The sequence below is a fragment of the Macaca fascicularis genome, chromosome 9 (genome assembly GCF_037993035.2).
Source record: "Macaca fascicularis isolate 582-1 chromosome 9, T2T-MFA8v1.1".
Taxonomy (NCBI): Eukaryota; Metazoa; Chordata; class Mammalia; order Primates; family Cercopithecidae; genus Macaca; species Macaca fascicularis.
Window position 1 is genome coordinate 3,571,319 of NC_088383.1, and position 22,202 is coordinate 3,593,520.

A 22,202-nucleotide genomic window follows, 5' to 3' on the forward strand; every position below is an offset into this window, starting at 1 on the left:
AGGAACAGCACTCAGAATTACTGGTAACTGTGGACCATTTTAAGGCTGATGATAGAAGTCACTTGAACGGTCAGGGCTGCTTTGTGAGGCGGATGGGGTTTTTGAACCCTGACCCTCCTGACACGCCAGCCCTGGCCCTGGCCCTGGCCCTGGCCCTGGCCTTCTCTCCTCTCCACTGGGAGATGAGAAGGTGCCAGCATCCACCTCACAGGCCATCGTGAGAACCCGGGACTCAGGGTTTGTGTTCCTCTTGCAGGTGGCGCCGCAGATGTGGGGGCCTGACGATATATACACACTGCAGGCTGCCAGTGTCGGGGTAATCCAGTTTTCGTCAAAAGGTGGGATTTGCTTTGCTCCCCTGCGGACCAGGTGCGGTGCTGCTGTTGCAGCAGGTGTGTGCATCCTCTTGGGTGGTCCTCAGGTGGACAAGGAGTCACCGATTCCGATTCCCAGGGTGAGATGTGAGCGGGGACCATGGACCTCATGTGTTCAGAGGGGAGAAGTAGTAACAAAGCTTCCCTTGTAATTCCAGGACCGTCTATCCCAGGAATGCCAAACCCCACTGGCTTTCACCCGACGCTGTCGTAGGTGACGCCGTATGGAAATGAGGACCCATGTGCCGCTTACCTGAGCCCCCAGTACCCGTCTCCCTCGAGGGCCGTGGCCGAGCCCTCCTGATTTCGCTGGGTTGCCAGCCTGGGGATCTGTAAGCCCAGCGACGCCTGCGGTCTCGGCCCCCCTCCCCGTGGGGACAGGAGGTGGCTTCCGGAGGCTGGTGATGAATGCCTGAATGAAGCCGACTTGTGACTGCAGTTCTGTCTAAGGGCCTCCCCGGGTGTTAGATGTCAGTAAATGACACCTGTGTGTGTGGATCTCATGTGATGAGAGAAAGAGTGGGGGGGAAACCAAAGCTTGTGGAGTCTGCAGGTTCTGGACTTGGGGATGTGTGCACCTGTGTACTTGGTGAGGGGTGTGAGGTCTGGAATGAGTGTGCACGTGTGTCACGTTTGTGCGTGTGTGGTGAGTGTATTTAGCAGGTGTGTGTGGAGTGAGCATGTTCATGCGTGTGTCGTGTATATTGGAGGGTGTGTGGAGTGTGTACACGCATCACATTTGGTGAGTGTATTTGAGGGCGTGTATGGAGTGCATAGATGCGTTTGCGTGTATAGTATCGGGTGAAGGGGTGGCATGTGTGGAGTAAGCATGCACACGTGTGTGCTGTGTGTGGGGTTTCTGCCTGGTCCTCCCCTGAGCCTGCCCCTGGGCCCTGCTGTCCTGGCAGCTTTACAGTTTGGTGTGTCTTTGATTCCGGAAGATTCTGGAACCCGACTCCGAAGCTGTGATCGCAAACTTGCAGCCCTCGGAGGACGCTGGCCCGTGGAGCCGGCACGAGGATCTCTGGGCTGGCCTCTCCCTGGGCTGGGCTGGGCTGGGCCCCTCTGTCCACAGCAGAGCGTGTCCGATGATTGAGCTGTGCGGGTCTGTGGCTCCCCAGCCTCGAGTCAGCCCTCGGTTCTGGTCCCGCCTCTGTTTTTCTTGCTGAGGGGCTCCGGGAAGTGGTGCCTGGGATGACGTTTTCACCCTGGGGTTGCTTCGCCTGCTGCCCAGGTGCTGGCTGCCTGAGCCCTGCTGCCGTCCTGGGTGGACGGGGCTGGCGCGGGGACATCCCTGAGCACCTGCGGGAAGAGGCAGGTTTAGGAAGTGCCAGAGGTGAGTGGCTTCCTCCCAGACTTGATTTTCTGGAAAGTTCTGGGCCTCATATTTTTCCCTAAGGGAAGTTAGGAAGTGAGTTTCTCTTCAGGGGAACGTCTTTGCAGCGTCTGTTGTTAGAATGTTCTCCAGGTGTGGAATACCCGGGGCCGTGTGTGTTTGGGAACATCCGTGTCCTGAGCCAATTCAGTAGGGAATGGAGAGAGGCCTCCCTCCTGTCAGCTTGGCCTCTGTTTCCAGCTTGCGAGTTGTGGGGGTTGGCGGCTGCTGGTATCCCAGGGAGAGGGAAACACTGGGTGGCGTGGGATGGGAACGTTCGCTCTGACAAGGTCAGTGGGAAAGCGTCTAAGCAAACGTCGCTGTTCTCCGGGCTCCTCGGGGTCGAGCTTGTTTTGTGGTGTTGAGGGAAAAAGCTACCCTTGTTCCTGTTCCTCACCATTTGCATGGTGTCCAGGGCTTGTTCCGCCGGAGAGGTGATGCGCGTGAATGGGGGTCAGGTCGCAGGCTCCGAGGTTATTTGGAATCTGTCAACGGACTTCCTAAACACACCGGTGCTTGGTAAAGAGATGTTCCTGATTGGCTAAAACATCTCAACAGGACGTGATAGCTGGTGGTGGTTTAAAGACTACCACAATTTTCCTGGTACTTTTTAAATGCCTGTTGAATAGGGGAGGATTCACATAGTTTTCTTTTCCCGTCTGCGTACTTGATACTTTGTTTATTTGTGTTTTTATGTGGGTGTGCAGTTAACAGGATTTCGAAGCAGTCTCAGCCCTGGGGAGACTTCAGGGCAGCCTCAGTCAGCGCTGAAGGGAGGCAGGGATTTGGGGGCTACCTCCTCCACAGGACGCGGACACCAAGGGCCAGAGGTCAGCAATCTCAGTGAGGTGACACAGACGGGCACACCCAGCACCCTGGCCCCTGTGCCTCTCCTTCACGTTTGTCTCTGCTCCAAGCTGCTCTCCTGGGTCATCACGGGTGATCTCTAGGCGCGTGCTTGGTTCTTGCAGAAGTGGTGTCTGGCTGTGGTCAGTGGGGGCTCTCGGGACTTCCATGTTTTTGGCTCCCGTCAATATTGGGCAGTGTGGTGTATGTTTGTTTTGGAGTGGTAGATCCGGGTGGATTTTGGCTTTGCCAACTCATTTAATACGTGTTTCTCCTGTTTCTGTATCGGGTGTTCTCTGGTTAGAAAGGGGGATGACGGTGGTGGAACGGCTTCTGGCTGTTGAGCCCCTGCTGAGAGCTGTTTGGCGTGCACAGATCCGTTTCGGCACAATCTCTATGAGCAGCCCTGGGCAGTGCAGAAAGCGAGGCCCAGGTGAGGCTGTCGGACACAGGAGCGCCCCGACCTGTGTGCTTTCAGCCTCTGAGCCGCCCCTCTCCTGACTGCTTACCAAGCTGTATCGATACTGAAATCTGAGCATTGAAAAGTCACCAGGGGAATGCCATTTCCAGGGATCTTACTGTGAGCCTTCTGTTAAAGGTTCCATGTCGAGTAATGAATTGCCTTTGAATGCAGGTACCAAACAGGCTCCCTGGGATAACTCATTCCATAGACACTTTTTAAAATAATGTTCCCAACTAGCTATCCTTTACATTCTTTCTACTTAAGAGGTGCTCTGCTCTCCTGTGCGCTTTAGTGATATGCCGTGTTTGCTTTGCGTGCACTTGGGTTTTCAGAAGAAAACCGTGTTTGCAGGTACACTTGGAGTACAACATTCTTCTTCCTATTAGTGTAGATGCTCCATGAGAGGAGATATGCTCATGCATTTCTGTGTGTTTTGTGGGGAATAAAAGTAGTCGCCGGCTCTAGCAAACCTAGAAGATGCCCAAAAGGTGATACACGTGAAAATACGCGGCCACTGCCATAAATCGCCTTGTATGATGTGTGGCAAAGTGCTGTGTGTGTGCTGTCTATGGAGAAAATGAGTCTTCCCTCTTTTCCCAAGAGGTAACAGTTGAATAGACTTCAGAAGTTGTCTTATTTGCAAATGGTACCCTCCTTCCATTGTTTTGAGACGTCGTCATAGGAACTCACACATGTAATTGTTTTCTCAGTTAGAACCTCCAGGTTTTGTCATAGTCCCTTTGTGTCATTACAGCGTCTGGTTCCACTTTATTTAAAGCAGGAAGAGGCCAGCCACGTGGCCTCGCTGGTGCTTCCCAAGCACAGGGTCTCATAAGGGGCGTGAGCACTTGGTTGGGAGACGTGCTGTTCTTCCTGATAGAAACCCCATGGTGCCATTCGCTAGTCCCCTGCGGTGTTTGTTCCACCCTAAATGCACCCAGTTTCTGTTGGTTTTTAGTTGGTTTGTATTTTCCGAGACAGGGTCTTGCTCTGTCACCCAGGCTGGCATGCGGTGGCGTGATCCCTGGCTCAGGCGATCCTCCCACCTCAGTCACCCGAGCAGCTGGGACCTCGGGCGCGCACCAGCATGCCTGGCTAATTTTCTTTTCTTTGTTGCAGGGATGGGGTCTTGTTGTGTTGCCCAGGTGTGGCTCTGTTTTCTGTTGAGTGTACAGTGGGTTTTTATGGGGAACCTCTGTATTTGGGTCGGGGGTGTGGCATCCTGGTCAGGAAATGGCCCTCAGGCTTCCTTCCTGCCCAGCAGGGTCACGAGTGGTGTCTCCACCTGGGCTGGTGTGTGTGCTGGCCAGTAGGGCTTAGTCCTGGACTGCAGACTGGTGTACTGGTCCATGGTCTGTTAGGAACCGGGGTCATAGCCGGAGGGGAGTGGCGGGCGAAGTAGGCATGACCGCCTGAGCTCTGCCTCCTCTTGGATCAGCGGCAGCATTTAGATTCTCCTAGGCGCTGGGACCCTCTCGTAAGCCGCGTGTTCTCCTAGGCGCTGGGACCCTATTGTAAACGGCATGTGAGGGATCTCGGAGGTGCTCCTTATGAGGATCCAATGCCTGACCTGAGGTGGAACAGTTGCATTTCAAAACCACCCCTCAGAAAAATGGTCTTCCACGATACCCATCCCTGGTGCCAAGAAGGCTGGGGTCCTTCACCTACATCTGGAGGGATGTACCGTGTCAGACTCACTGTGGTCGACGGGCTGAAGGCCAGGTTTCGTGAGGTCACGTGTCGGCTTGTAGGACTTTCTCTGGCAGAGGTGCGAGTGACTTCTGTTCACCGTGAGAGGCTCATGTCGGGGGCTTCATGGCCTGGGGGATGGCAGCCTGTTTGAACTGATCGAGCAATCTCACGCTACCCGTACTTTCTGAAACACCCGTGAGTGACTTTTCACACGTTCTTTGAAGCGGCGTCCTGCCCGTGCTCCTTGGTAATGAGCGAATGCTTTGGTTGACCCCTCATCCCCTTTCTTTGGGGTGTGTTCCGGTCTCGGTTCTCACGCGTTCTGCTTCTACGGGAATTTCTGAAGCTGCTGAGTGTAGAAAGCACTGAGGAGGCTGTGCTCCCACCCCCGTGAGCCTTCCAGGCATCGTCCTCTCCCCTCAGCGAGGCGACGTCCATGGCACACCGAGGAGGCTGTGCTCCTGTCCCCCGTAAGCCTTCCAGGCGTCGTCGTCCTCCCCTCCAGGGGGACAGGAGGAACCTTTCAAACCCTTCTTAAACTTGTTTCCATGTCTTTGTTTTAACAACTTTCTTTGCATCTTCTCCCTTATCCAGAAGTGAGGGTGAACGCTGAGTTATTCACAGGAGTCAAGAAACCACACACAGCCCAAAGTGACATTTGTTTCCCCGAAATGATTTGTGTGTGTGTGTGTTCACCTTAAAATGCAGCTCAGTAAAACAGGTGTGTTTTGAGGAATGACTTTAAGTTACCCTGGTAAAAATGTGACAGTTAAATTTCATCCAGTCTCTGCAGGTGTCCACAACCCCCTTCAGTGGTTGCGTGTGAGTTTATGTGACTTGGGTTTTTTTTTTTTTTTTTTTTTTTTTTTTTTCTTTTTAATTTTTGAAGAAAGAAAATCTGTTGTAGCTGAGGACTTCAGAGGGTGTGCTGGGATTGTGTGGGGCGGACATCGGGGGCTTCAGTGTGTGGCCGCCTTGAAAGACGTTCAAATTCAGGCTGAGCGTCCCTACTCCAAAATGCTCTGAAAGGTGAAACATTCCGAGCTCTCCCTCATGACACTGGCAGGAAATGCTCTTCGGAGCACTTTGGATTTCAGGCTGGGGATGCTCAACCCGAGGCAGTCTGGGCTCGCTGGACTGGTTTTTGTAGGAGCCACAGAAGGGAAGGAGGGTCAAAGTGGCCACGCCTGGCTCCTGAGAAGGGCGGAGCAGAGGGAGGTGGGCGCGGAGGGCAGCAGCGGAGTCCCCAGCGTCCGGGGCTCCTGTCCCTGGTGGAGTTGAGAGCCTCCTCTAGTGGTGGCCTCTGCCCTGTCAGCAGCCACTGAGGCCTGGAGAGGAGGGAGCCTGGGAGCTGGGGGCTGAGGGAGGAGGAAGGACAGGCCTGCTTCTGGAGAGAGCTGGCGTCAGCCTGTGCTAGCCTCGTGTGCGACTCCTGCGTCCGGGGTGCACGGCCGTGCCTCGTGGCGCAGCGGTTCCCGGGGTGCGCAGCACTCTTGTCTGCAGTAACGGCTTTGTCTCCAACCCTTGGAGAGGCAAGTTACCTTTTCCCCCCTCCCCCCCAGTGAAAAGAGGTAGAGAAATCTTACAGAAATGCATTTGCTGGAATGTCTATTTTCCGATAAATCTGCAAGTATCTCCTAGTGAGTCTCGTGTGTAGAGTAAGGACAGTTCATGCATATCTTAAAGCAGGTACATCTAGCAACGCAGAGCATCCCGGTGCTAGGATGGAGTTTCCCACTAACTCTGGGAGTGGAATCTGTAGAGCCTCGGGTGCTTGCACCATGAGGTTAGCGAGGGTGCAGGTGCACCCACAGCCCTGCCTGTGCCGCGTCCCTCCTGCTATAGAGCGTCTGCCGAGGCCTGCGTGGGTCGCCTGAGCGTTGCTGTTCCCTTTTTCACATGAGCCTTTTTATCGAACACTAGGATAAACTTGGCCTCACATCCTTTGTGGGGAGAGAGAAAAGTATATCTGGGACGTCTTTAATTACATGTTGGAAAATAGATTTGGGCAAAATATTTCTGCATATGCGTGCTCGGTGGGCGTGGGGTTCCCTGCCGCACCCTGAGGCACGTTCGCACGCACGTTGTGATTTAATCTTGGGTCTATGGCAACAAAACTGTAGAAGCTGGCTATGACTTACTTTCTCAAATCTAGAAATAAACATACAATTGGAATCATCATCTATTGGACTTCTTTGTAAAACCTGAGGTGAGCTATCATTTTTGCTTGGTATGTTAACAGTTTCAAACTGAAATTTCACAATGAGGAATTGTGACCATTTTGTTTTCGTATCAACATATTGCTTCGCCAAGTTTCTTCTCACTAATAGTTATCCTTTCTCTGAATGCGGCGTCATTGTTATAGAATTAAGGAAAAGGTTGGTTGGGCACGCTGGCTTATGCCTGTAATCGCAGCACTTTGTGAGGCCAAGGCAGGAGGATCACTTGAGGCCAAGGAGTTCAAGACCAGCCTGGACAACAGAGCAAGACACCCCATCTCTCTAACAAGAGAAAAATTAGCTGAGTATGGTGGTGCGTGCCTGTGGTCCCTGCTTCTCTGGGGTCCGAGGTGGGAAGAACACTTAAGGCTATTTTCTTCTTTAATCATCCCAAAAGAGAAATCGGTTTTTTCTAAGCGTGTAAAGGGTGACTGTTATAAGATTCTTTCCTTGCCTTGTTTCTCCTTTTCAAATATTTACAGTATTCTGTCCACATCGTGTCTCATCATCTCGTTACAAAGGTGTCTTCGAGGTTAGTGGTGGTTCTGTGTTGCACCTTGGAGAACAGCCGGCATGAAACCTCTTACCACCACCGTGCGCATTGTAGTCCCAATTAAAATCCTCTCCAGAGACGCCTGTGCTGCTTATGAAAGCAGAACTTTGGTTGTGCTAAAATGTGCATTCAGCGCATGGTTTTAAGTTCATATCTGAGATGATGCTGTAGAATTCATTAATCATATGGGATCAGTAATGATGGCAGGTAATTCTGGCTGATGTCACTTAGAGGATATTTTTCACTTCAAGTTACAACTTCCTTCGTGATAGTCATTTTGGGATTCATTTAAATATGTGCTTTATTTCACAGCTCAGATTTTCATTAGACATTTCATAACATAGGATTTTGAAAGCAGATTTGGCAAAATCTTTCTAGCAAAATGTCTGACGTCAGAAGGAACAGCACTCAGAATTACTGGTAACTGTGGACCATTTTAAGGCTGATGATAGAAGTCACTTGAACGGTCAGGGCTGCTTTGTGAGGCGGATGGGGTTTTTGAACCCTGACCCTCCTGACACGCCAGCCCTGGCCCTGGCCCTGGCCCTGGCCCTGGCCTTCTCTCCTCTCCTCTCCACTGGGAGATGAGAAGGTGCCAGCATCCACCTCACAGGCCATCGTGAGAACCCGGGACTCAGGGTTTGTGTTCCTCTTGCAGGTGGCGCCGCAGATGTGGGGGCCTGACGATATATACACACTGCAGGCTGCCAGTGTCGGGGTAATCCAGTTTTCGTCAAAAGGTGGGATTTGCTTTGCTCCCCTGCGGACCAGGTGCGGTGCTGCTGTTGCAGCAGGTGTGTGCATCCTCTTGGGTGGTCCTCAGGTGGACAAGGAGTCACCGATTCCGATTCCCAGGGTGAGATGTGAGCGGGGACCATGGACCTCATGTGTTCAGAGGGGAGAAGTAGTAACAAAGCTTCCCTTGTAATTCCAGGACCGTCTATCCCAGGAATGCCAAACCCCACTGGCTTTCACCCGACGCTGTCGTAGGTGACGCCGTATGGAAATGAGGACCCATGTGCCGCTTACCTGAGCCCCCAGTACCCGTCTCCCTCGAGGGCCGTGGCCGAGCCCTCCTGATTTCGCTGGGTTGCCAGCCTGGGGATCTGTAAGCCCAGCGACGCCTGCGGTCTCGGCCCCCCTCCCCGTGGGGACAGGAGGTGGCTTCCGGAGGCTGGTGATGAATGCCTGAATGAAGCCGACTTGTGACTGCAGTTCTGTCTAAGGGCCTCCCCGGGTGTTAGATGTCAGTAAATGACACCTGTGTGTGTGGATCTCATGTGATGAGAGAAAGAGTGGGGGGGAAACCAAAGCTTGTGGAGTCTGCAGGTTCTGGACTTGGGGATGTGTGCACCTGTGTACTTGGTGAGGGGTGTGAGGTCTGGAATGAGTGTGCACGTGTGTCACGTTTGTGCGTGTGTGGTGAGTGTATTTAGCAGGTGTGTGTGGAGTGAGCATGTTCATGCGTGTGTCGTGTATATTGGAGGGTGTGTGGAGTGTGTACACGCATCACATTTGGTGAGTGTATTTGAGGGCGTGTATGGAGTGCATAGATGCGTTTGCGTGTATAGTATCGGGTGAAGGGGTGGCATGTGTGGAGTAAGCATGCACACGTGTGTGCTGTGTGTGGGGTTTCTGCCTGGTCCTCCCCTGAGCCTGCCCCTGGGCCCTGCTGTCCTGGCAGCTTTACAGTTTGGTGTGTCTTTGATTCCGGAAGATTCTGGAACCCGACTCCGAAGCTGTGATCGCAAACTTGCAGCCCTCGGAGGACGCTGGCCCGTGGAGCCGGCACGAGGATCTCTGGGCTGGCCTCTCCCTGGGCTGGGCTGGGCTGGGCCCCTCTGTCCACAGCAGAGCGTGTCCGATGATTGAGCTGTGCGGGTCTGTGGCTCCCCAGCCTCGAGTCAGCCCTCGGTTCTGGTCCCGCCTCTGTTTTTCTTGCTGAGGGGCTCCGGGAAGTGGTGCCTGGGATGACGTTTTCACCCTGGGGTTGCTTCGCCTGCTGCCCAGGTGCTGGCTGCCTGAGCCCTGCTGCCGTCCTGGGTGGACGGGGCTGGCGCGGGGACATCCCTGAGCACCTGCGGGAAGAGGCAGGTTTAGGAAGTGCCAGAGGTGAGTGGCTTCCTCCCAGACTTGATTTTCTGGAAAGTTCTGGGCCTCATATTTTTCCCTAAGGGAAGTTAGGAAGTGAGTTTCTCTTCAGGGGAACGTCTTTGCAGCGTCTGTTGTTAGAATGTTCTCCAGGTGTGGAATACCCGGGGCCGTGTGTGTTTGGGAACATCCGTGTCCTGAGCCAATTCAGTAGGGAATGGAGAGAGGCCTCCCTCCTGTCAGCTTGGCCTCTGTTTCCAGCTTGCGAGTTGTGGGGGTTGGCGGCTGCTGGTATCCCAGGGAGAGGGAAACACTGGGTGGCGTGGGATGGGAACGTTCGCTCTGACAAGGTCAGTGGGAAAGCGTCTAAGCAAACGTCGCTGTTCTCCGGGCTCCTCGGGGTCGAGCTTGTTTTGTGGTGTTGAGGGAAAAAGCTACCCTTGTTCCTGTTCCTCACCATTTGCATGGTGTCCAGGGCTTGTTCCGCCGGAGAGGTGATGCGCGTGAATGGGGGTCAGGTCGCAGGCTCCGAGGTTATTTGGAATCTGTCAACGGACTTCCTAAACACACCGGTGCTTGGTAAAGAGATGTTCCTGATTGGCTAAAACATCTCAACAGGACGTGATAGCTGGTGGTGGTTTAAAGACTACCACAATTTTCCTGGTACTTTTTAAATGCCTGTTGAATAGGGGAGGATTCACATAGTTTTCTTTTCCCGTCTGCGTACTTGATACTTTGTTTATTTGTGTTTTTATGTGGGTGTGCAGTTAACAGGATTTCGAAGCAGTCTCAGCCCTGGGGAGACTTCAGGGCAGCCTCAGTCAGCGCTGAAGGGAGGCAGGGATTTGGGGGCTACCTCCTCCACAGGACGCGGACACCAAGGGCCAGAGGTCAGCAATCTCAGTGAGGTGACACAGACGGGCACACCCAGCACCCTGGCCCCTGTGCCTCTCCTTCACGTTTGTCTCTGCTCCAAGCTGCTCTCCTGGGTCATCACGGGTGATCTCTAGGCGCGTGCTTGGTTCTTGCAGAAGTGGTGTCTGGCTGTGGTCAGTGGGGGCTCTCGGGACTTCCATGTTTTTGGCTCCCGTCAATATTGGGCAGTGTGGTGTATGTTTGTTTTGGAGTGGTAGATCCGGGTGGATTTTGGCTTTGCCAACTCATTTAATACGTGTTTCTCCTGTTTCTGTATCGGGTGTTCTCTGGTTAGAAAGGGGGATGACGGTGGTGGAACGGCTTCTGGCTGTTGAGCCCCTGCTGAGAGCTGTTTGGCGTGCACAGATCCGTTTCGGCACAATCTCTATGAGCAGCCCTGGGCAGTGCAGAAAGCGAGGCCCAGGTGAGGCTGTCGGACACAGGAGCGCCCCGACCTGTGTGCTTTCAGCCTCTGAGCCGCCCCTCTCCTGACTGCTTACCAAGCTGTATCGATACTGAAATCTGAGCATTGAAAAGTCACCAGGGGAATGCCATTTCCAGGGATCTTACTGTGAGCCTTCTGTTAAAGGTTCCATGTCGAGTAATGAATTGCCTTTGAATGCAGGTACCAAACAGGCTCCCTGGGATAACTCATTCCATAGACACTTTTTAAAATAATGTTCCCAACTAGCTATCCTTTACATTCTTTCTACTTAAGAGGTGCTCTGCTCTCCTGTGCGCTTTAGTGATATGCCGTGTTTGCTTTGCGTGCACTTGGGTTTTCAGAAGAAAACCGTGTTTGCAGGTACACTTGGAGTACAACATTCTTCTTCCTATTAGTGTAGATGCTCCATGAGAGGAGATATGCTCATGCATTTCTGTGTGTTTTGTGGGGAATAAAAGTAGTCGCCGGCTCTAGCAAACCTAGAAGATGCCCAAAAGGTGATACACGTGAAAATACGCGGCCACTGCCATAAATCGCCTTGTATGATGTGTGGCAAAGTGCTGTGTGTGTGCTGTCTATGGAGAAAATGAGTCTTCCCTCTTTTCCCAAGAGGTAACAGTTGAATAGACTTCAGAAGTTGTCTTATTTGCAAATGGTACCCTCCTTCCATTGTTTTGAGACGTCGTCATAGGAACTCACACATGTAATTGTTTTCTCAGTTAGAACCTCCAGGTTTTGTCATAGTCCCTTTGTGTCATTACAGCGTCTGGTTCCACTTTATTTAAAGCAGGAAGAGGCCAGCCACGTGGCCTCGCTGGTGCTTCCCAAGCACAGGGTCTCATAAGGGGCGTGAGCACTTGGTTGGGAGACGTGCTGTTCTTCCTGATAGAAACCCCATGGTGCCATTCGCTAGTCCCCTGCGGTGTTTGTTCCACCCTAAATGCACCCAGTTTCTGTTGGTTTTTAGTTGGTTTGTATTTTCCGAGACAGGGTCTTGCTCTGTCACCCAGGCTGGCATGCGGTGGCGTGATCCCTGGCTCAGGCGATCCTCCCACCTCAGTCACCCGAGCAGCTGGGACCTCGGGCGCGCACCAGCATGCCTGGCTAATTTTCTTTTCTTTGTTGCAGGGATGGGGTCTTGTTGTGTTGCCCAGGTGTGGCTCTGTTTTCTGTTGAGTGTACAGTGGGTTTTTATGGGGAACCTCTGTATTTGGGTCGGGGGTGTGGCATCCTGGTCAGGAAATGGCCCTCAGGCTTCCTTCCTGCCCAGCAGGGTCACGAGTGGTGTCTCCACCTGGGCTGGTGTGTGTGCTGGCCAGTAGGGCTTAGTCCTGGACTGCAGACTGGTGTACTGGTCCATGGTCTGTTAGGAACCGGGGTCATAGCCGGAGGGGAGTGGCGGGCGAAGTAGGCATGACCGCCTGAGCTCTGCCTCCTCTTGGATCAGCGGCAGCATTTAGATTCTCCTAGGCGCTGGGACCCTCTCGTAAGCCGCGTGTTCTCCTAGGCGCTGGGACCCTATTGTAAACGGCATGTGAGGGATCTCGGAGGTGCTCCTTATGAGGATCCAATGCCTGACCTGAGGTGGAACAGTTGCATTTCAAAACCACCCCTCAGAAAAATGGTCTTCCACGATACCCATCCCTGGTGCCAAGAAGGCTGGGGTCCTTCACCTACATCTGGAGGGATGTACCGTGTCAGACTCACTGTGGTCGACGGGCTGAAGGCCAGGTTTCGTGAGGTCACGTGTCGGCTTGTAGGACTTTCTCTGGCAGAGGTGCGAGTGACTTCTGTTCACCGTGAGAGGCTCATGTCGGGGGCTTCATGGCCTGGGGGATGGCAGCCTGTTTGAACTGATCGAGCAATCTCACGCTACCCGTACTTTCTGAAACACCCGTGAGTGACTTTTCACACGTTCTTTGAAGCGGCGTCCTGCCCGTGCTCCTTGGTAATGAGCGAATGCTTTGGTTGACCCCTCATCCCCTTTCTTTGGGGTGTGTTCCGGTCTCGGTTCTCACGCGTTCTGCTTCTACGGGAATTTCTGAAGCTGCTGAGTGTAGAAAGCACTGAGGAGGCTGTGCTCCCACCCCCGTGAGCCTTCCAGGCATCGTCCTCTCCCCTCAGCGAGGCGACGTCCATGGCACACCGAGGAGGCTGTGCTCCTGTCCCCCGTAAGCCTTCCAGGCGTCGTCGTCCTCCCCTCCAGGGGGACAGGAGGAACCTTTCAAACCCTTCTTAAACTTGTTTCCATGTCTTTGTTTTAACAACTTTCTTTGCATCTTCTCCCTTATCCAGAAGTGAGGGTGAACGCTGAGTTATTCACAGGAGTCAAGAAACCACACACAGCCCAAAGTGACATTTGTTTCCCCGAAATGATTTGTGTGTGTGTGTGTTCACCTTAAAATGCAGCTCAGTAAAACAGGTGTGTTTTGAGGAATGACTTTAAGTTACCCTGGTAAAAATGTGACAGTTAAATTTCATCCAGTCTCTGCAGGTGTCCACAACCCCCTTCAGTGGTTGCGTGTGAGTTTATGTGACTTGGGTTTTTTTTTTTTTTTTTTTTTAAATTTTTGAAGAAAGAAAATCTGTTGTTGCTGAGGACTTCAGAGGGTGTGCTGGGATTGTGTGGGGCGGACTTCGGGGGCTTCAGTGTGTGGCCGCCTTGAAAGACGTTCAAATTCAGGCTGAGCGTCCCTACTCCAAAATGCTCTGAAAGGTGAAACATTCCGAGCTCTCCCTCATGACACTGGCAGGAAATGCTCTTCGGAGCACTTTGGATTTCAGGCTGGGGATGCTCAACCCGAGGCAGTCTGGGCTCGCTGGACTGGTTTTTGTAGGAGCCACAGAAGGGAAGGAGGGTCAAAGTGGCCACGCCTGGCTCCTGAGAAGGGCGGAGCAGAGGGAGGTGGGCGCGGAGGGCAGCAGCGGAGTCCCCAGCGTCCGGGGCTCCTGTCCCTGGTGGAGTTGAGAGCCTCCTCTAGTGGTGGCCTCTGCCCTGTCAGCAGCCACTGAGGCCTGGAGAGGAGGGAGCCTGGGAGCTGGGGGCTGAGGGAGGAGGAAGGACAGGCCTGCTTCTGGAGAGAGCTGGCGTCAGCCTGTGCTAGCCTCGTGTGCGACTCCTGCGTCCGGGGTGCACGGCCGTGCCTCGTGGCGCAGCGGTTCCCGGGGTGCGCAGCACTCTTGTCTGCAGTAACGGCTTTGTCTCCAACCCTTGGAGAGGCAAGTTACCTTTTCCCCCCTCCCCCCCAGTGAAAAGAGGTAGAGAAATCTTACAGAAATGCATTTGCTGGAATGTCTATTTTCCGATAAATCTGCAAGTATCTCCTAGTGAGTCTCGTGTGTAGAGTAAGGACAGTTCATGCATATCTTAAAGCAGGTACATCTAGCAACGCAGAGCATCCCGGTGCTAGGATGGAGTTTCCCACTAACTCTGGGAGTGGAATCTGTAGAGCCTCGGGTGCTTGCACCATGAGGTTAGCGAGGGTGCAGGTGCACCCACAGCCCTGCCTGTGCCGCGTCCCTCCTGCTATAGAGCGTCTGCCGAGGCCTGCGTGGGTCGCCTGAGCGTTGCTGTTCCCTTTTTCACATGAGCCTTTTTATCGAACACTAGGATAAACTTGGCCTCACATCCTTTGTGGGGAGAGAGAAAAGTATATCTGGGACGTCTTTAATTACATGTTGGAAAATAGATTTGGGCAAAATATTTCTGCATATGCGTGCTCGGTGGGCGTGGGGTTCCCTGCCGCACCCTGAGGCACGTTCGCACGCACGTTGTGATTTAATCTTGGGTCTATGGCAACAAAACTGTAGAAGCTGGCTATGACTTACTTTCTCAAATCTAGAAATAAACATACAATTGGAATCATCATCTATTGGACTTCTTTGTAAAACCTGAGGTGAGCTATCATTTTTGCTTGGTATGTTAACAGTTTCAAACTGAAATTTCACAATGAGGAATTGTGACCATTTTGTTTTCGTATCAACATATTGCTTCGCCAAGTTTCTTCTCACTAATAGTTATCCTTTCTCTGAATGCGGCGTCATTGTTATAGAATTAAGGAAAAGGTTGGTTGGGCACGCTGGCTTATGCCTGTAATCGCAGCACTTTGTGAGGCCAAGGCAGGAGGATCACTTGAGGCCAAGGAGTTCAAGACCAGCCTGGACAACAGAGCAAGACACCCCATCTCTCTAACAAGAGAAAAATTAGCTGAGTATGGTGGTGCGTGCCTGTGGTCCCTGCTTCTCTGGGGTCCGAGGTGGGAAGAACACTTAAGGCTATTTTCTTCTTTAATCATCCCAAAAGAGAAATCGGTTTTTTCTAAGCGTGTAAAGGGTGACTGTTATAAGATTCTTTCCTTGCCTTGTTTCTCCTTTTCAAATATTTACAGTATTCTGTCCACATCGTGTCTCATCATCTCGTTACAAAGGTGTCTTCGAGGTTAGTGGTGGTTCTGTGTTGCACCTTGGAGAACAGCCGGCATGAAACCTCTTACCACCACCGTGCGCATTGTAGTCCCAATTAAAATCCTCTCCAGAGACGCCTGTGCTGCTTATGAAAGCAGAACTTTGGTTGTGCTAAAATGTGCATTCAGCGCATGGTTTTAAGTTCATATCTGAGATGATGCTGTAGAATTCATTAATCATATGGGATCAGTAATGATGGCAGGTAATTCTGGCTGATGTCACTTAGAGGATATTTTTCACTTCAAGTTACAACTTCCTTCGTGATAGTCATTTTGGGATTCATTTAAATATGTGCTTTATTTCACAGCTCAGATTTTCATTAGACATTTCATAACATAGGATTTTGAAAGCAGATTTGGCAAAATCTTTCTAGCAAAATGTCTGACGTCAGAAGGAACAGCACTCAGAATTACTGGTAACTGTGGACCATTTTAAGGCTGATGATAGAAGTCACTTGAACGGTCAGGGCTGCTTTGTGAGGCGGATGGGGTTTTTGAACCCTGACCCTCCTGACACGCCAGCCCTGGCCCTGGCCCTGGCCCTGGCCCTGGCCTTCTCTCCTCTCCACTGGGAGATGAGAAGGTGCCAGCATCCACCTCACAGGCCATCGTGAGAACCCGGGACTCAGGGTTTGTGTTCCTCTTGCAGGTGGCGCCGCAGATGTGGGGGCCTGACGATATATACACACTGCAGGCTGCCAGTGTCGGGGTAATCCAGTTTTCGTCAAAAGGTGGGATTTGCTTTGCTCCCCTGCGGACCAGGTGCGGTGCTGCTGTTGCAGCAGGTGTGTGCATCCTCTTGGGTGGTCCTCAGGTGGACAAGGAGTCACCGATTCCGATTCCCAGGGTGAGATGTGAGCGGGGACCATGGACCTCATGTGTTCAGAGGGGAGAAGTAGTAACAAAGCTTCCCTTGTAATTCCAGGACCGTCTATCCCAGGAATGCCAAACCCCACTGGCTTTCACCCGACGCTGTCGTAGGTGACGCCGTATGGAAATGAGGACCCATGTGCCGCTTACCTGAGCCCCCAGTACCCGTCTCCCTCGAGGGCCGTGGCCGAGCCCTCCTGATTTCGCTGGGTTGCCGGCCTGGGGATCTGTAAGCCCAGCGACGCCTGCGGTCTCGGCCCCCCTCCCCGTGGGGACAGGAGGTGGCTTCCGGAGGCTGGTGATGAATGCCTGAATGAAGCCGACTTGTGACTGCAGTTCTGTCTAAGGGCCTCCCCGGGTGTTAGATGTCAGTAAATGACACCTGTGTGTGTGGATCTCATGTGATGAGAGAAAGAGTGGGGGGGAAACCAAAGCTTGTGGAGTCTGCAGGTTCTGGACTTGGGGATGTGTGCACCTGTGTACTTGGTGAGGGGTGTGAGGTCTGGAATGAGTGTGCACGTGTGTCACGTTTGTGCGTGTGTGGTGAGTGTATTTAGCAGGTGTGTGTGGAGTGAGCATGTTCATGCGTGTGTCGTGTATATTGGAGGGTGTGTGGAGTGTGTACACGCATCACATTTGGTGAGTGTATTTGAGGGCGTGTATGGAGTGCATAGATGCGTTTGCGTGTATAGTATCGGGTGAAGGGGTGGCATGTGTGGAGTAAGCATGCACACGTGTGTGCTGTGTGTGGGGTTTCTGCCTGGTCCTCCCCTGAGCCTGCCCCTGGGCCCTGCTGTCCTGGCAGCTTTACAGTTTGGTGTGTCTTTGATTCCGGAAGATTCTGGAACCCGACTCCGAAGCTGTGATCGCAAACTTGCAGCCCTCGGAGGACGCTGGCCCGTGGAGCCGGCACGAGGATCTCTGGGCTGGCCTCTCCCTGGGCTGGGCTGGGCTGGGCTGGGCCCCTCTGTCCACAGCAGAGCGTGTCCGATGATTGAGCTGTGCGGGTCTGTGGCTCCCCAGCCTCGAGTCAGCCCTCGGTTCTGGTCCCGCCTCTGTTTTTCTTGCTGAGGGGCTCCGGGAAGTGGTGCCTGGGATGACGTTTTCACCCTGGGGTTGCTTCGCCTGCTGCCCAGGTGCTGGCTGCCTGAGCCCTGCTGCCGTCCTGGGTGGACGGGGCTGGCGCGGGGACATCCCTGAGCACCTGCGGGAAGAGGCAGGTTTAGGAAGTGCCAGAGGTGAGTGGCTTCCTCCCAGACTTGATTTTCTGGAAAGTTCTGGGCCTCATATTTTTCCCTAAGGGAAGTTAGGAACTGAGTTTCTCTTCAGGGGAACGTCTTTGCAGCGTCTGTTGTTAGAATGTTCTCCAGGTGTGGAATACCCGGGGCCGTGTGTGTTTGGGAACATCCGTGTCCTGAGCCAATTCAGTAGGGAATGGAGAGAGGCCTCCCTCCTGTCAGCTTGGCCTCTGTTTCCGGCTTGCGAGTTGTGGGGGTTGGCGGCTGCTGGTATCCCAGGGAGAGGGAAACACTGGGTGGCGTGGGATGGGAACATTCGCTCTGACAAGGTCAGTGGGAAAGCGTCTAAGCAAACGTCGCTGTTCTCCGGGCTCCTCGGGGTCGAGCTTGTTTTGTGGTGTTGAGGGAAAAAGCTACCCTTGTTCCTGTTCCTCACCATTTGCATGGTGTCCAGGGCTTGTTCCGCCGGAGAGGTGATGCGCGTGAATGGGGGTCAGGTCGCAGGCTCCGAGGTTATTTGGAATCTGTCAACGGACTTCCTAAACACACCGGTGCTTGGTAAAGAGATGTTCCTGATTGGCTAAAACATCTCAACAGGACGTGATAGCTGGTGGTGGTTTAAAGACTACCACAATTTTCCTGGTACTTTTTAAATGCCTGTTGAATAGGGGAGGATTCACATAGTTTTCTTTTCCCGTCTGCGTACTTGATACTTTGTTTATTTGTGTTTTTATGTGGGTGTGCAGTTAACAGGATTTCGAAGCAGTCTCAGCCCTGGGGAGACTTCAGGGCAGCCTCAGTCAGCGCTGAAGGGAGGCAGGGATTTGGGGGCTACCTCCTCCACAGGACGCGGACACCAAGGGCCAGAGGTCAGCAATCTCAGTGAGGTGACACAGACGGGCACACCCAGCACCCTGGCCCCTGTGCCTCTCCTTCACGTTTGTCTCTGCTCCAAGCTGCTCTCCTGGGTCATCACGGGTGATCTCTAGGCGCGTGCTTGGTTCTTGCAGAAGTGGTGTCTGGCTGTGGTCAGTGGGGGCTCTCGGGACTTCCATGTTTTTGGCTCCCGTCAATATTGGGCAGTGTGGTGTATGTTTGTTTTGGAGTGGTAGATCCGGGTGGATTTTGGCTTTGCCAACTCATTTAATACGTGTTTCTCCTGTTTCTGTATCGGGTGTTCTCTGGTTAGAAAGGGGGATGACGGTGGTGGAACGGCTTCTGGCTGTTGAGCCCCTGCTGAGAGCTGTTTGGCGTGCACAGATCCGTTTCGGCACAATCTCTATGAGCAGCCCTGGGCAGTGCAGAAAGCGAGGCCCAGGTGAGGCTGTCGGACACAGGAGCGCCCCGACCTGTGTGCTTTCAGCCTCTGAGCCGCCCCTCTCCTGACTGCTTACCAAGCTGTATCGATACTGAAATCTGAGCATTGAAAAGTCACCAGGGGAATGCCATTTCCAGGGATCTTACTGTGAGCCTTCTGTTAAAGGTTCCATGTCGAGTAATGAATTGCCTTTGAATGCAGGTACCAAACAGGCTCCCTGGGATAACTCATTCCATAGACACTTTTTAAAATAATGTTCCCAACTAGCTATCCTTTACATTCTTTCTACTTAAGAGGTGCTCTGCTCTCCTGTGCGCTTTAGTGATATGCCGTGTTTGCTTTGCGTGCACTTGGGTTTTCAGAAGAAAACCGTGTTTGCAGGTACACTTGGAGTACAACATTCTTCTTCCTATTAGTGTAGATGCTCCATGAGAGGAGATATGCTCATGCATTTCTGTGTGTTTTGTGGGGAATAAAAGTAGTCGCCGGCTCTAGCAAACCTAGAAGATGCCCAAAAGGTGATACACGTGAAAATACGCGGCCACTGCCATAAATCGCCTTGTATGATGTGTGGCAAAGTGCTGTGTGTGTGCTGTCTATGGAGAAAATGAGTCTTCCCTCTTTTCCCAAGAGGTAACAGTTGAATAGACTTCAGAAGTTGTCTTATTTGCAAATGGTACCCTCCTTCCATTGTTTTGAGACGTCGTCATAGGAACTCACACATGTAATTGTTTTCTCAGTTAGAACCTCCAGGTTTTGTCATAGTCCCTTTGTGTCATTACAGCGTCTGGTTCCACTTTATTTAAAGCAGGAAGAGGCCAGCCACGTGGCCTCGCTGGTGCTTCCCAAGCACAGGGTCTCATAAGGGGCGTGAGCACTTGGTTGGGAGACGTGCTGTTCTTCCTGATAGAAACCCCATGGTGCCATTCGCTAGTCCCCTGCGGTGTTTGTTCCACCCTAAATGCACCCAGTTTCTGTTGGTTTTTAGTTGGTTTGTATTTTCCGAGACAGGGTCTTGCTCTGTCACCCAGGCTGGCATGCGGTGGCGTGATCCCTGGCTCAGGCGATCCTCCCACCTCAGTCACCCGAGCAGCTGGGACCTCGGGCGCGCACCAGCATGCCTGGCTAATTTTCTTTTCTTTGTTGCAGGGATGGGGTCTTGTTGTGTTGCCCAGGTGTGGCTCTGTTTTCTGTTGAGTGTACAGTGGGTTTTTATGGGGAACCTCTGTATTTGGGTCGGGGGTGTGGCATCCTGGTCAGGAAATGGCCCTCAGGCTTCCTTCCTGCCCAGCAGGGTCACGAGTGGTGTCTCCACCTGGGCTGGTGTGTGTGCTGGCCAGTAGGGCTTAGTCCTGGACTGCAGACTGGTGTACTGGTCCATGGTCTGTTAGGAACCGGGGTCATAGCCGGAGGGGAGTGGCGGGCGAAGTAGGCATGACCGCCTGAGCTCTGCCTCCTCTTGGATCAGCGGCAGCATTTAGATTCTCCTAGGCGCTGGGACCCTCTCGTAAGCCGCGTGTTCTCCTAGGCGCTGGGACCCTATTGTAAACGGCATGTGAGGGATCTCGGAGGTGCTCCTTATGAGGATCCAATGCCTGACCTGAGGTGGAACAGTTGCATTTCAAAACCACCCCTCAGAAAAATGGTCTTCCACGATACCCATCCCTGGTGCCAAGAAGGCTGGGGTCCTTCACCTACATCTGGAGGGATGTACCGTGTCAGACTCACTGTGGTCGACGGGCTGAAGGCCAGGTTTCGTGAGGTCACGTGTCGGCTTGTAGGACTTTCTCTGGCAGAGGTGCGAGTGACTTCTGTTCACCGTGAGAGGCTCATGTCGGGGGCTTCATGGCCTGGGGGATGGCAGCCTGTTTGAACTGATCGAGCAATCTCACGCTACCCGTACTTTCTGAAACACCCGTGAGTGACTTTTCACACGTTCTTTGAAGCGGCGTCCTGCCCGTGCTCCTTGGTAATGAGCGAATGCTTTGGTTGACCCCTCATCCCCTTTCTTTGGGGTGTGTTCCGGTCTCGGTTCTCACGCGTTCTGCTTCTACGGGAATTTCTGAAGCTGCTGAGTGTAGAAAGCACTGAGGAGGCTGTGCTCCCACCCCCGTGAGCCTTCCAGGCATCGTCCTCTCCCCTCAGCGAGGCGACGTCCATGGCACACCGAGGAGGCTGTGCTCCTGTCCCCCGTAAGCCTTCCAGGCGTCGTCCTCCTCCCCTCCAGGGGGACAGGAGGAACCTTTCAAACCCTTCTTAAACTTGTTTCCATGTCTTTGTTTTAACAACTTTCTTTGCATCTTCTCCCTTATCCAGAAGTGAGGGTGAACGCTGAGTTATTCACAGGAGTCAAGAAACCACACACAGCCCAAAGTGACATTTGTTTCCCCGAAATGATTTGTGTGTGTGTGTGTTCACCTTAAAATGCAGCTCAGTAAAACAGGTGTGTTTTGAGGAATGACTTTAAGTTACCCTGGTAAAAATGTGACAGTTAAATTTCATCCAGTCTCTGCAGGTGTCCACAACCCCCTTCAGTGGTTGCGTGTGAGTTTATGTGACTTGGGTTTTTTTTTTTTTTTTTTTTTTTTTTAAATTTTTGAAGAAAGAAAATCTGTTGTTGCTGAGGACTTCAGAGGGTGTGCTGGGATTGTGTGGGGCGGACATCGGGGGCTTCAGTGTGTGGCCGCCTTGAAAGACGTTCAAATTCAGGCTGAGCGTCCCTACTCCAAAATGCTCTGAAAGGTGAAACATTCCGAGCTCTCCCTCATGACACTGGCAGGAAATGCTCTTCGGAGCACTTTGGATTTCAGGCTGGGGATGCTCAACCCGAGGCAGTCTGGGCTCGCTGGACTGGTTTTTGTAGGAGCCACAGAAGGGAAGGAGGGTCAAAGTGGCCACGCCTGGCTCCTGAGAAGGGCGGAGCAGAGGGAGGTGGGCGCGGAGGGCAGCAGCGGAGTCCCCAGCGTCCGGGGCTCCTGTCCCTGGTGGAGTTGAGAGCCTCCTCTAGTGGTGGCCTCTGCCCTGTCAGCAGCCACTGAGGCCTGGAGAGGAGGGAGCCTGGGAGCTGGGGGCTGAGGGAGGAGGAAGGACAGGCCTGCTTCTGGAGAGAGCTGGCGTCAGCCTGTGCTAGCCTCGTGTGCGACTCCTGCGTCCGGGGTGCACGGCCGTGCCTCGTGGCGCAGCGGTTCCCGGGGTGCGCAGCACTCTTGTCTGCAGTAACGGCTTTGTCTCCAACCCTTGGAGAGGCAAGTTACCTTTTCCCCCCTCCCCCCCAGTGAAAAGAGGTAGAGAAATCTTACAGAAATGCATTTGCTGGAATGTCTATTTTCCGATAAATCTG